The sequence below is a fragment of the Heterodontus francisci genome, chromosome 29 (assembly GCF_036365525.1).
Source record: "Heterodontus francisci isolate sHetFra1 chromosome 29, sHetFra1.hap1, whole genome shotgun sequence".
Classification (NCBI taxonomy): Eukaryota; Metazoa; Chordata; class Chondrichthyes; order Heterodontiformes; family Heterodontidae; genus Heterodontus; species Heterodontus francisci.
The window spans coordinates 71,936,065-71,948,746 of NC_090399.1; positions in this window are offsets into that span (position 1 = coordinate 71,936,065).

Consider the following 12,682-nt stretch of genomic DNA (forward strand, 5'->3'; position numbering starts at 1 on the left):
CAATCCATGAGTTTCAAGGCAAGATTTTGGTTTCTTTCTTAGGAGTTGTAGACAGGAAATGTGGCTACATATAAGATTATACAGTCTTATATGGCGGGCAGCCATAAAGGTGGGGCGAAAGTGTGGCGAGTTGAAGAGACTTAGTAGTTGGCAGGAAAAAAGACAGAGGCGCAAGGGGAGAGCCAACTGTGTAACAGCCCCGACAAACAAATTTCTTCGCAGCACCTGTGGAAGAGCCTGTCGCTCTGGAATTGGCCTTTATAGCCACTCCAGGCGCTGCTTCACAAACCACTGACCATCTCCAGGTGCTTATCCATTGTCTCTCGAGATAAGGAGGCCAAAGAAGAAGATACAGACTGATAACGAAATTGTTTGGTAATTTGTGAAACATGTGAGGTTGGCAAAGGGGACTGTAGTTCTTTGCAATACAGGCTGAGGAGCAAAGTTGAGCAGCTGCAGTGCCAGCATGTAATAACAGCAGGACAAAGATATCGAAGCAGCTTTTATTATGTAAATTAATAAAGGAAATTAAAATTGGAAGTATGTATTACAAACAGGATGTTGATGCAGGCATAAGATGCTTCAGGTGGAGCAATTGTACTGACATGCACTGGACATGTGGAATGTTGACAAAGTTCAGCTCTCCATCGTTATCGCTCCCAATTTTCCTACTGGTTAAATTTAATGGGGACATTACTTTGGGTTGGTCACTTCACCTGACTATGTAACTGTTAGTCAAAGTCTTTTAAAGTGGGATAGTATTTTCCGTTCTGGATCACCCATTGGAACAGTGTGCCTTTGAAAGTTTATAACTCTCTCACCCTTCATCTGCTGACTGAGTATCACTGACTGTTAGCAGATTTTAAACTGATTGATTGGGTTTCTGACCAATATCATTGCACAGTTAGAGAGCCACATTCCAATCCTTCCTCCAGCAGTTACACAATGGTGAAGTTATAGAACATTTGTAGATCTCCCCAGCACAGGACACACTGTCATCAACAAGTGGACAACTGCCCAGCAATTAATTGAATCATGCTGAAGTGAACGGGACTGATTCCCATTACATTGATCTTCATGGGACTCTTTCCTGTTAAAACAGTGAAATCTGTTGCTTTTGGATTTTCCTCTCTGCTCTCCATGTGTTTGCTGCTTCTTGGCCAGTAAGGAAAGCTGGAAGTCAATGGAAATGTCACAGTAGAATATCAGTTCCTTTCTTACAGAGAAGTAATTGTTACAGTTACAGGTGTTTTTGTTAAAGTCTGAAATAATTATATGTCTAATGTGCCGTTATGTGTGTTAGCTGTCATTCAGTAAATTGCACTCTCTCCACTGAGTCCGAGATTGTGGGGTCAAGTAACAAAACTCCCAGCTGGCACTGGAGTACAGTCCTGAGGGAATGCTGCCTATGGGATATTCTGCCTTTTCTGACATGCTGAACTAGTGAAGGACGCTATATAAATGCAAGTCTTTTTTTCTTTTATTGTTCAATTATAATATGCTTTGAGTTTCTGAACGACTGCATTGCAGCTCTGTTATAACCTCAGTGAGAGTGTTAACGGGAAAAACACAAGATTTTAACTCTCAGACCAATTTCATGTTTTCAGACATTAATTGTAACAACTAAACTGAAAGAAATCCCCAATTATCTAAACAGTATTTTGTGAGTGGCTGATGCCCCAAATTACAGAGAAAGGTATTTTCTTTACTTATTAAAAAGCTGAAATCCTCACACCACACTTATATGTTACACTGAAATTTTTGATGATAATATTCTTTGTGATTAAAAGTCCCAAATTCCTCACTGTTACAATGCATTGGATCCACTAGATCTTCTCAAAAATCAATGTCCTCTTCACTCACTTCTCTGAGCATTTCTGACCTGGACGTCTGTGAATAAGACATTTCTAATCACATTTACTCAGATTGGTTCCACATCCATCAACCACTTTTCCATCATCTCCCTACCAGAGCTAATCTTCAGCATTGAATTAATTTCAGCCTCAAACAGTAACCCTGGAAGTGAATTCTACAACACCATGACTATTTGTGTAATGAAGTCTCTGCAGCTCTGAACTCTCATTCTTGCCCCATCAATGACTGGAATGCATCGGTTTCTATTTACCCCGTCTTTTATTAACAATTTCAGATTGTTCTATCTTATTGGACTGTAATAATACATAATAACTTCAAAAATCGGGGTAGGAGTAGGTCATACTGTCCTCGGACTGCTCCATCATTTAATAAGATCATGGCTGTTCTTCAACCTCAACTTCATTTTCCAGCTGATCCCCATATCCTCTGATTCCCTTAGAGTCCAAAAACAGTCTCCGGATCTCAGCCTTGAATATAATCAACAACAGAGCATCCATAGGCCTCTGGGTTAGAGAATTCCAAAACTTCCTAAACCTCTGAGAGAAAGAATTTCTCCTCATCTCAGTCCACAATGGCCATTCCCTTATCCTGAGATTATGTTCCATAGTTCGACATGATCCAGCCAGGGGAAAGAGGCTTTCAAACTCTACCTTACCAAGTCTCATCAGAATCTTATATGTTTCAATGGAATCACCTCTCATTCCTCTCAACTCCTGAAAACAGCAACAAATTCAATTCAAAATCTCCTCATAGGACAATTGTCTCATCCCAGGAATCAATCTAATGAAACTCTGTTGCACCCCTTGAAGGCAAGTATCTTAACTTAGAAATGTTATCATCGAGCAAGCCTGCTGGTGAAGGATGGAACTGGAGTCAATCCTCACACACTTTCATAAGCAATTACTAACAGAGATACACATTACAAACTTGTAGCTCCTCTCCCAATAACCATAGTTTCTGCTGGTGTCTATTTATAGGGGCACAAGTGAATCCACAGTTAATGCCCACCAGCTGCATAGAATTTATTACAATTAACAGAGAATGAGCAGATTCCCTTCTGCCTGTTTAAATAAAAATGAGAGTTTTGTCGTACATGCATTTCCTTTTGTAAAACAATCTGAAAGTTGAGGGCTTGCATCCACACATTTATTATTAGAGATTTCCTTTCTCACCAGCACTTGTTTCAAGTCAGCAAGAGCAATCCGTAACCTTTTCTCACTCACACTTTGTTGTACAGTGTACATTATCCCACAATGAACTATTATCTACTGAATATTCAATAGGTATACTATCTTCAGTACGGTCATTGTACAGAATCTCACTTAAAGGATATGGCAGATAGAATCCTAGATCTACTGCTTCCACAAGAACCAGTGCTTCAGAAGCCAGAGTACTTTTAGCAAACTTTTTCATTTCTTTAGTTTCCCAAGACAAAGGACATTTGCCGTTCTCACCCATTAATAAATATAATAAAACTATCAGGAAGATTAACAAATAAAGCATCCCTGAAAATGACTAGCTTCATATTCTTTGGGTCACCTAAGAATGGGAACCTTAGTGCATTTAGCCAGATTGAATTTTCTGAATGTTTTTGCAATTAAAACATGCTCTACTTTTGGGTGTTTTATTGTAGAATGTAACTCCAACACATCAAAGTCAGCATCTGGTCAAGTGTGAGTGCACAACCATTTCAACTGGCCAATAAATATACAATCAGCAGATTCATTCTATCACTTTATATAAAAAATAAAATTTATATATACAATCAAAATATTCTTTCTTTTGGGCCTCCTTATCTCGAGAGACAATGGATACGCGCCTGGAGGTGGTCAGTGGTTTGTGAAGCAGCGCCTGGAGTGGCTATAAAGGCCAATTCTGGAGTAACAGGCTCTTCCACAGGTGCTGCAGAGAAATTTGTTTGTTGGGGCTGTTGCACAGTTGGCTCTCCCCTTGCGCCTCTGTCTTTTTTCCTGCCAACTACTAAGTCTCTTCGACTCACCACAATTTAGCCCTGTCTTTATGGCTGCCCGCCAGCTCTGGCGAATGCTGGCAACTGACTCCCACGACTTGTGATCAATGTCACACGATTTCATGTCGCGTTTGCAGACATCTTTATAACGGAGACATGGACGGCCGGTGGGTCTGATACCAGTGGCGAGCTCGCTGTACAATGTGTCTTTGGGGATCCTGCCATCTTCCATGCGGCTCACATGGCCAAGCCATCTCAAGCGCCGCTGACTCAGTAGTGTGTATAAGCTGGGGATGTTGGCCGCTTCAAGGACTTCTGTGTTGGAGATATAGTCCTGCCACCTGATGCCAAGTATTCTCCGAAGGCAGCGAAGATGGAATGAATTGAGACGTCGCTCTTAGCTGGCATACGTTGTCCAGGCCTCGCTGCCGTAGAGCAAGGTACTGAGGACACAGGCCTGATACACTCGGACTTTTGTGTTCCGTGTCAGTGCGCCATTTTCCCACACTCTCTTGGCCAGTCTGAACATAGCAGTGGAAGCCTTACCCATGCGCTTGTTGATTTCTGCATCTAGAGACAGGTTACTGGTGATAGTTGAGCCTAGGTAGGTGAACTCTTGAACCACTTCCAGAGCGTGGTCGCCAATATAGAACATAGAACATAGAACATAGAACATACAGCACAGAACAGGCCCTTCGGCCCACAATGTTGTGCCGATCCTTTGTCCTCTGTCAAGGACAATTTAATCTATACCCCATCATTCTCCTTTATCCATATACCTATCCAAAAGCCTTTTGAAAGTCCCTAAAGTTTCTGACTCAACAACTTCCCCGGGCAAGGCATTCCATGCCTCGACCACTCTCTGGGTAAAGAACCTTCCCCTGACATCCCCCTTATATCTCCCACCCTTCACCTTAAATTTATGACCCCTTGTAACGCTTTGCTCCACCCGGGGAAAAAGTTTCTGACTGTCTACCCTATCTATTCCCCTGATCATCTTATAAACCTCTATCATGTCACCCCTCATCCTTCTCCTTTCTAATGAGAAGAGGCCTAGAATGTTCAGCCTTTCCTCGTAAGACTTATTCTCCATTCCAGGCAACATCCTGGTAAATCTCCTCTGCACCCTCTCCAAGGCTTCCACATCCTTCCTAAAATGAGGCGACCAGAACTGCACACAGTACTCCAAATGAGGCCTTACCAAGGTCCTGTACAGCTGCATCATCACCTCACGGCTCTTAAATTCAATCCCTCTGCTAATGAACGCTAACACCCCATATGCCTTCTTCACAGCCCTATCCACTTGAGTTGCAACTTTCAATGATCTATGCACATAGACCCCAAGGTCTCTCTGCTCCTCCACATGCCCAAGAACCCTACCGTTAACCCAGTATTTTGCATTCATGTTTGTCCTTCCAAAATGGACGACCTCACACTTTTCAGGGTTAAACTCCATCTGCCACTTTTCAGCCCAGCACTGCAACCTATCCAAGTCCCTTTGCAGACGACAATAGCCCTCCTCGGTATCCACAACTCCACCAACCTTTGTATCATCTGCAAATTTACTGACCCACCCTTCGACTTCCTCATCCAAGTCGTTAATAAAAATCACAAACAGGAGAGGACCCAGAACTGATCCCTGCGGCACGCCACTGGTAACTGGGCTCCAGGCTGAGTATTTACCATCTAAGACCACTCTCTGCCTTCTATCAGTTAGCCAATTCTTAATCCAACTGGCCACATTCCCCACTATCCCATGCCTCCTGACTTTCTCCATAAGTCTACCATGGGGGACCTTATCAAATGCCTTACTAAAATCCATGTACACCACATCCACTGGTTTACCCTCATCCACTTGCTTGGTCACCTGCTCAAAGAATTCAATCAGGCTTGTGAGGCAAGACCTACCCCTCACAAAACCGTGCTGACTGTCCCGAATCAAGCAGTGTCTTTCCAGATGCTCAGAAATCCTATCCCTCAGCACCTTTTCCATCAACTTGCCTACCACCGAAGTAAGACTAACTGGCCTGTAATTCCCAGGGTTGTTCCTATTCCCTTTCTTGAACAGGGGCACAACATTTGCCACCCTCCAATCACCTGGTACCACCCCCGTCAGCAGAGAAGATGAAAAGATCATTGCCAACGGCTCTGCAATTTCATCCCTTGCTTCCCATAACATCCTTGGATATACCCCGTCAGGCCCGGGAGACTTGTCTATCTTCAAGTTATTCAAAAACCCCAACACATCTTCCCTCCTAACGAGCACTTCCTCGAGCTTACCAGTCTGTTTCACACCGTCCTCTTCAGTAATACACCCCTTCTCATTCGTAAATACCGAAGAGAAGTACTCATTCAAAACCTCACTTATCTCTTCCGGCTCAACACACAGTCTCCCGCTATTGTCCTTGACCGGACCTATGGTCCCCCTGGTCATCCTCATATTTCTGACATACGCGTAAAAGGCCTTGGGGTTTTCTTTTATCCTACCCGCCAAGCATTTTTCATGCCCTCTCTTAGCTCTCCTAATCCCTTTCTTCAGATCCTTCCTGGCCATCTTGTATCCCTCCAGAGCTATGCCTGTGCCCTTTTTCCTCAACTTTATATACGCATCCTTCTTCTTCCTAACAAGACTCTCAACCTCTCTTGTCAACCACGGTTCCCTCACATGACCATCCCTTCCCTGTCTGACAGGGACATGCTTATCAATGGCCCCTACTATCTGCTCCTTGAAAAAGTTCCACATTTCGACCGTGCCCTTCCCTGCCAGCATATGCTCCCAACTTATGCTCCTCAGTTCCTGCCTGACAGCATCATATCTACCCTTCCCCCAATTGTAAACCTTGCCCTGTTGCACATACCTATCCCTCTCCATTACCACAGTGAATGCTACAGAATTGTGATCACTATCTCCAAAGTGCTCGCCCACCAACAGCTCTATCACTTGCCCTGGTTCATTACCTAGTACCAAATCCAATATTGCCTCCCCTCTGGTCGGGCAGTCTACATACTGAGTCAGAAAAGCTTCCTGGACATACTGCACAAACACTACCCCATCCAAACTATTCGATCTAAAGAGTTGCCAATCAATATTTGGGAAGTTGAAATCCCCCATAATTACTACCCTGTGACTTCTGCTCCTTTCCAAAATCTGTTTCCCAATCTGCTCTTCCACCTCCCTGCTGCTATTGGGGGGCCTATAGAAAACTCCCATCAAGGTGACTGCTCCTTTCCTGTTCCTGACCTCAACCCACAGTGCCTCAGTCGGCAGATCCTCCTCGAAAATTCTTTCAGCAGTTGTTACACTATTTGTTGTTACAATATTGATGGATGGAGCATTTCTGACATCCTGCCCCATGATGTTCGTTTTCTTGAGGCTGATGGTTAGGCCAAATTCATTGCAGGCAGACGCAAACCTGTCGATGAGACTCTGCAGGCATTCTTCAGTGTGAGATTTTAAAGCAGCATCGTCAGCAAAGAGGAGTTCTCTGATGAGGACTTTCCGTACTTTGGACTTCGCTCTTAGACGGGCAAGGTTGAACAACCTGCCCCCTGATCTTGTGTGGAGGAAAATTCCTTCTTCAGAGGATTTGAACGCATGTGAAAGCAGCAGGGAGAAGAAAATCCCAAAAAGTGTGGGTGCGAGAACACAGCCCTGTTTCACACCACTCAGGATAGGAAAGGGCTCTGATGAGGAGCCACCATGTTGAATTGTGCCTTTCATATTGTCATGGAATGAGGTGATGATACTTAGTAGCTTTGGTGGACATCCGATCTTTTCTAGTAGTCTGAAGAGACCACGTCTGCTGACGAGGTCAAAGGCTTTGGTGAGATCAATGAAAGCAATGTAGAGGGGCATCTGCTGTTCACGGCATTTCTCCTGTATCTGACGAAGGGAGAACAGCATGTCAATAGTCGATCTCTCTGCACGAAAGCCACACTGTGCCTCAGGGTAGACGCGCTCGGCCAGCTTCTGGAGCCTGTTCAGAGCGACTCGAGCAAAGACTTTCCCCACTATGCTGAGCAGGGAGATTCCACGGTAGTTGTTGCAGTCACCGCGGTCACCTTTGTTTTTATAGAGGGTGATGATGTTGGCATCACGCATGTCCTGGGGTACTGCTCCCTCGTCCCAGCACAGGCATAGCAGTTCATGTAGTGCTGAGAGTATAGCAGGCTTGGCACTCTTGATTATTTCAGGGGTAATGCTGTCCTTCCCAGGGGCTTTTCCGCTGGCTAGGGAATCAATGGCATCACTGAGTTCCGATTTGGTTGGCTGTATGTCCAGCTCATCCATGACTGGTAGAGGCTGGGCTGCATTGAGGGCAGTCTCAGTGACAGCATTCTCCCTGGAGTACAGTTCTAGGTAGTGCTCAACCCAGCGGTCCATCTGTTTGCGTTGGTCAGTGATTATGTCCCCCGATTTAGATTTGAGGGGGGTGATCTTCTTGATGGTTGGCCCAAGAGCTCTCTTCATGCCATCATACATTCCTCTGATGTTTCCGGTGTCTGAGGCCAGCTGAATATGACTGCATAGGTGTTGCCAGTAGTCGTTTGCGCAACGCCTAGCTGTTCTTTGTGCAGTACTTCTGGCTGCTTTAAGTGCTGCGGATGTTAAATCGCTGGGGGCTTTCTTGTAGTTCAAAAGTGCAATGCGCTTAGCGGCTATGACAGGTTCCAGCTCTTCATTATGAGATTGAAACCAGTCTGCATTTCTCTTCGCACTTTTGCCGTAGGTGGTCAAAGCTGACTCATAGATGGCGTCTCTGATGTGGGCCCACTTGGTCTCAGCATCCCCTGTGGGAGTGTTTTGAAGGGCTGTTACAAGTGAATTTAGAAATTTTTGTAACAGCTGTGGGTGAGAAATTCTGCTCGTGTTGATGCGCGGGTGGCCCTTCTGCTTGGAATGATGCAACTTCTTTGGTCTGAGTCTAACCTTGCTGCACACCAGGGAGTGGTCGGTGTCGCAGTCCGCACTGTGGAAGCTGCGTGTGATTTGAACACTGTTTAAGGCGGCTCGCCTTGTGACAATGAGGTCTAGCTGGTGCCAACGACGTGATCTTGGGTGCCTCCATGAAACCTGGTGACAGGGTTTAGTGTGAAAGAACGAGTTGGTGATGCAGAGGTTATGATAGGTACACAACTCAAGCAGTCTCTGCCCGTTCTCATTCATCCTTCCAACGCCATAGCGCCCAAGGCAGGAGGGCCATGAGTCATGGTCGGCCCCAACCCTGGCATTAAAGTCCCCCAGCAGGAATAGGTGTTCGGTGTTGGGGATGCTGCTAATGATGTTATGGAGTTGTTCATAGAACTGGTCTTTAGCTTCAGGTGCGGAACAGAGTGTTGGAGCATAGATGCTGAGTAGGTGTACTGGACCAGAGGTGGTGAGCAGTCGGATGGACAGTATGCGTTCCGAGCCATTTGAGGGAGGCTCTATCATGCTGAGCAAGGAGTTTCTGATGGCGAAGCCCACTCCATGCTGTCTTGGTTCTTCAGGATCCCTGCCCTGCCAGAAGAAGGTGTAGTCTTGCTCTGCTAGAGAGCCACTCGCGGGGAGGCGAGTCTCCTGAAGTGCTGCAATGTCCACATTGAGTCTACTGAGCTCGTTGTTAATGATGGCGGTCTTCCGAGAATCGTTGATTTGTGTAAGGTCTTCCGACAGGCCAGGACACATAGTTCTGACGTTCCAGCTTGCAAAGCGAAGGGTTGGTACCTTCTTTAAAAAATGTTAATCAAAGACCTGTATAATCTGGTCAAAGCATTACCTTGGAAGACACACCTCCTCCAGGACTCAGTGCAATTGTTTTCAAACATGCATTTTTCTGTAAAACAATCAGACAGTTGATGACTTGCTTCCCTCTCTTTAATTTTAGAGATTTCCTTTCTCTCCCACATTTGTTTGAAGCTAAGAAGGTCAATCTGTAAACTTTTCTCAGTCAGACTTTTTGTCGTGTGTGTGTTATCCCACATGGAATGATTATTCACCTATCATTCAGAATCACTCTGTCTCATCTTTCTGTATGACCTGGTATAATTAATCAGAATGGGAACAACAGTCACTAAATAGGATTGTTGATTTTATGTTATTCCCAACCTACTTATCTTAAATTCGAAACAAATATATTTAAATGCCCCTCAAGCTTTGACTCCCAATTTTAACACCTAACCTAATCATTTGAAGACACATTACACAAATTCTCCAGTACCATCCCATAAGGAATCGGCAGCATGTGTCATGAAAATGCCTGAAAGTTTCCCTTGATGAAACAAATAAAACAGAAAATGCTTCAAATACTCAGCAAGTCAGGCAGCATTTGTGTAGAGAAAAACAGATTTAAACATTGTGGGATCTTCCTTTAGTTGGCCATATCCTATTTTCAACAACATTGATCTTACTGAAAAATACCAACCCTGGAGGTATCATTCAGACAATAGACACATTTATTTAGTTTCCATAGTTTTCTTACTACATCAATATGTAAGAAGGGTGAAAGAACATTCCCAGGAAATTTTAGACCAGTTATCTTCACATCAATGGCAGGAACATTCATGGAATTCCTACAAATGGAGATAATAGAAGTTCACCTGAAAATGAGAAATATAACAATGAATAATCAGCATAGATTTCTAAAGGAAAATCGTTGCTTGACCAACCTTATTGATTTTTGAGGAGATAACAGAGAGAGTCGACAATGGTGATACAGTAGATGTATTTTCTATGGATTTTCAAAAAGGTCTTTGACAAGGTGCTCCATAATATATAAAGGAATAAGGTTAGAGAATGAGGAGTTAGAGGACAAGTGACAGAGTAGTGACAGGAAAGCTACAATTAGGACTCACATCTTATGAAGGAATAAAAAATATTACTGGACTACAGAAAGTGATTTTACATTCTCTGCATACATCCCTTTATCTTCTATTAAAACCATGTGATACTAAAGTGACTTTGCAATGGATCAGCAAATGGACACTTGAGTTACTGCAGTGAGACTTGGACATCACCCCCTTCTGCTTGTTTATGAGGGAAGTCCACACCAGTGTCTGTTACCTGTGTTGGAGATGGGATTAAACTCAGTAAAAGCCTGCACGATCCCGGAAGCCTGAAACATGTACGTGGACGGTTCGTCCTAGTATGTTGATGGCCATCCCCAAAACCGGGTGTGCCATAGTTAATCTGGAGACTCCTGATTGGACAATGGGATTCCACATTCCTACCCATTCATCTCAACAAACAGATCTGATAGCTATCATCCTCACTGTCCATTATACAGCATCAGAAACAACTACTATTTGGTCAGATAGTAGTTACATTGGCAATGCAATTATGCTCTTGATCCTGTATCTTAAACATGATTATTGTTCTTTATGGTAAACCTTTTTTAAAATCTGGTCTCCTCTGTAAATTATGGGAATTGCTCCAGGAACGAGTCACCCTCTGTCATATAGGAAAGGTAACAGCCCAGTGGAAAGATTCATCACCAAACAGTCAGGGTGACAATGCAGCCAATCTGTTTGCTAAATAATCTGCAGAGAATCCAGATCCCAAACACCTGTTGTAAAAGTCACCACTGAAATAAAAAAACCATTGATGTGACAGAACTCCAAACTTTGTTCACTCCATACGCTCAGGTCATAGAATGACACAAACAGGGGTGTTCACTACCACAGCCCACCTGGTGGGTAAACTTCACAGTGTTTCAGCACCAACATAAAGGAAGGCCCTCCCTGTTAATGATTAAAAATAAAGATGATTCTTTGGTAGTTTGTAATCCTCCTCAACTTAAAGAGGAAATGTTCGCCTTCTTTCATTCTCACCCAATGACTGGACATTAATCAGCTGATACTACACTATGAAAGCTAACCGGAACCTGTTGGTGGTCAGAAATGGAACAACATGCAGAACAATATGTCAATAGATGCTACCGTGTTTGCAGGTTAATCCTCTGTCCTGCTCTAATCACGCCCTCCCCTGGTCACAACCTCCTCCCAATGGCTCATGGACACACTTCAAGATTGGTCCCTGTACGATGTGTCAGGGAAACTATGAGTATGTTCTTGTGGTGGTGAACAAATTTACAAACTGGATAGAGGTCTTCCCAACCAGGAACAATAAAGCACGTATGGTCACACAAATCCTTTGGAGTGAGGTGTTCTGTAGGTGGGGAATACCGATACAAGTGGATCGTGACCAGGGTCCACACTTCACAGGGGAAATTTTTACTGCAGTGTAGAACATGCTCCAAATAAGGTATAAATTGTACATTGCACACTACCCACAATCATCAGGGATTGTGGAAAGGAGTAATTGTACTTCAAAAACCATGTTAAGCAAATTGTGTAGAGGGCACCCCACTCAATCGACTGACATGATGCCTCCATGTTTGATGGAAATACGTTCCACAAGGTAAAGGGGATAAGTCCGTATAAGGCTATGACTGGGAGATAAATGTGGATACCGGGACAAGTAAATCTGGGGAATAGAACACCCTGAAAACTACAGCCGTGTAGTCAGAAGTGGTTGCAGACAATAACAGACCATGTGGAAAAAGTGAACAGCCCGAGTGGCAGAAAACCTGGGAAGGTCACAAAATCAAGTTCAAAGATGATTTGAGAAGAAAATCAAATCATTTGAATATGGGGTTGGAGACCCCAAGTAAACTGACTAAATTCCTCCATTAAAAAACACTCTTTTGATGTGAAATGGGTCGGTCCCCCACTCTATAGCTAACAAATTAAACCCAGCAGTATATCGATTGAACGTGTTACACAGTCAAAAAAACAAACAAAATTGAGGTGGTTTCACAGTAATTTGATGATGTTAAGGAGTAAGATGTTACATTTGCT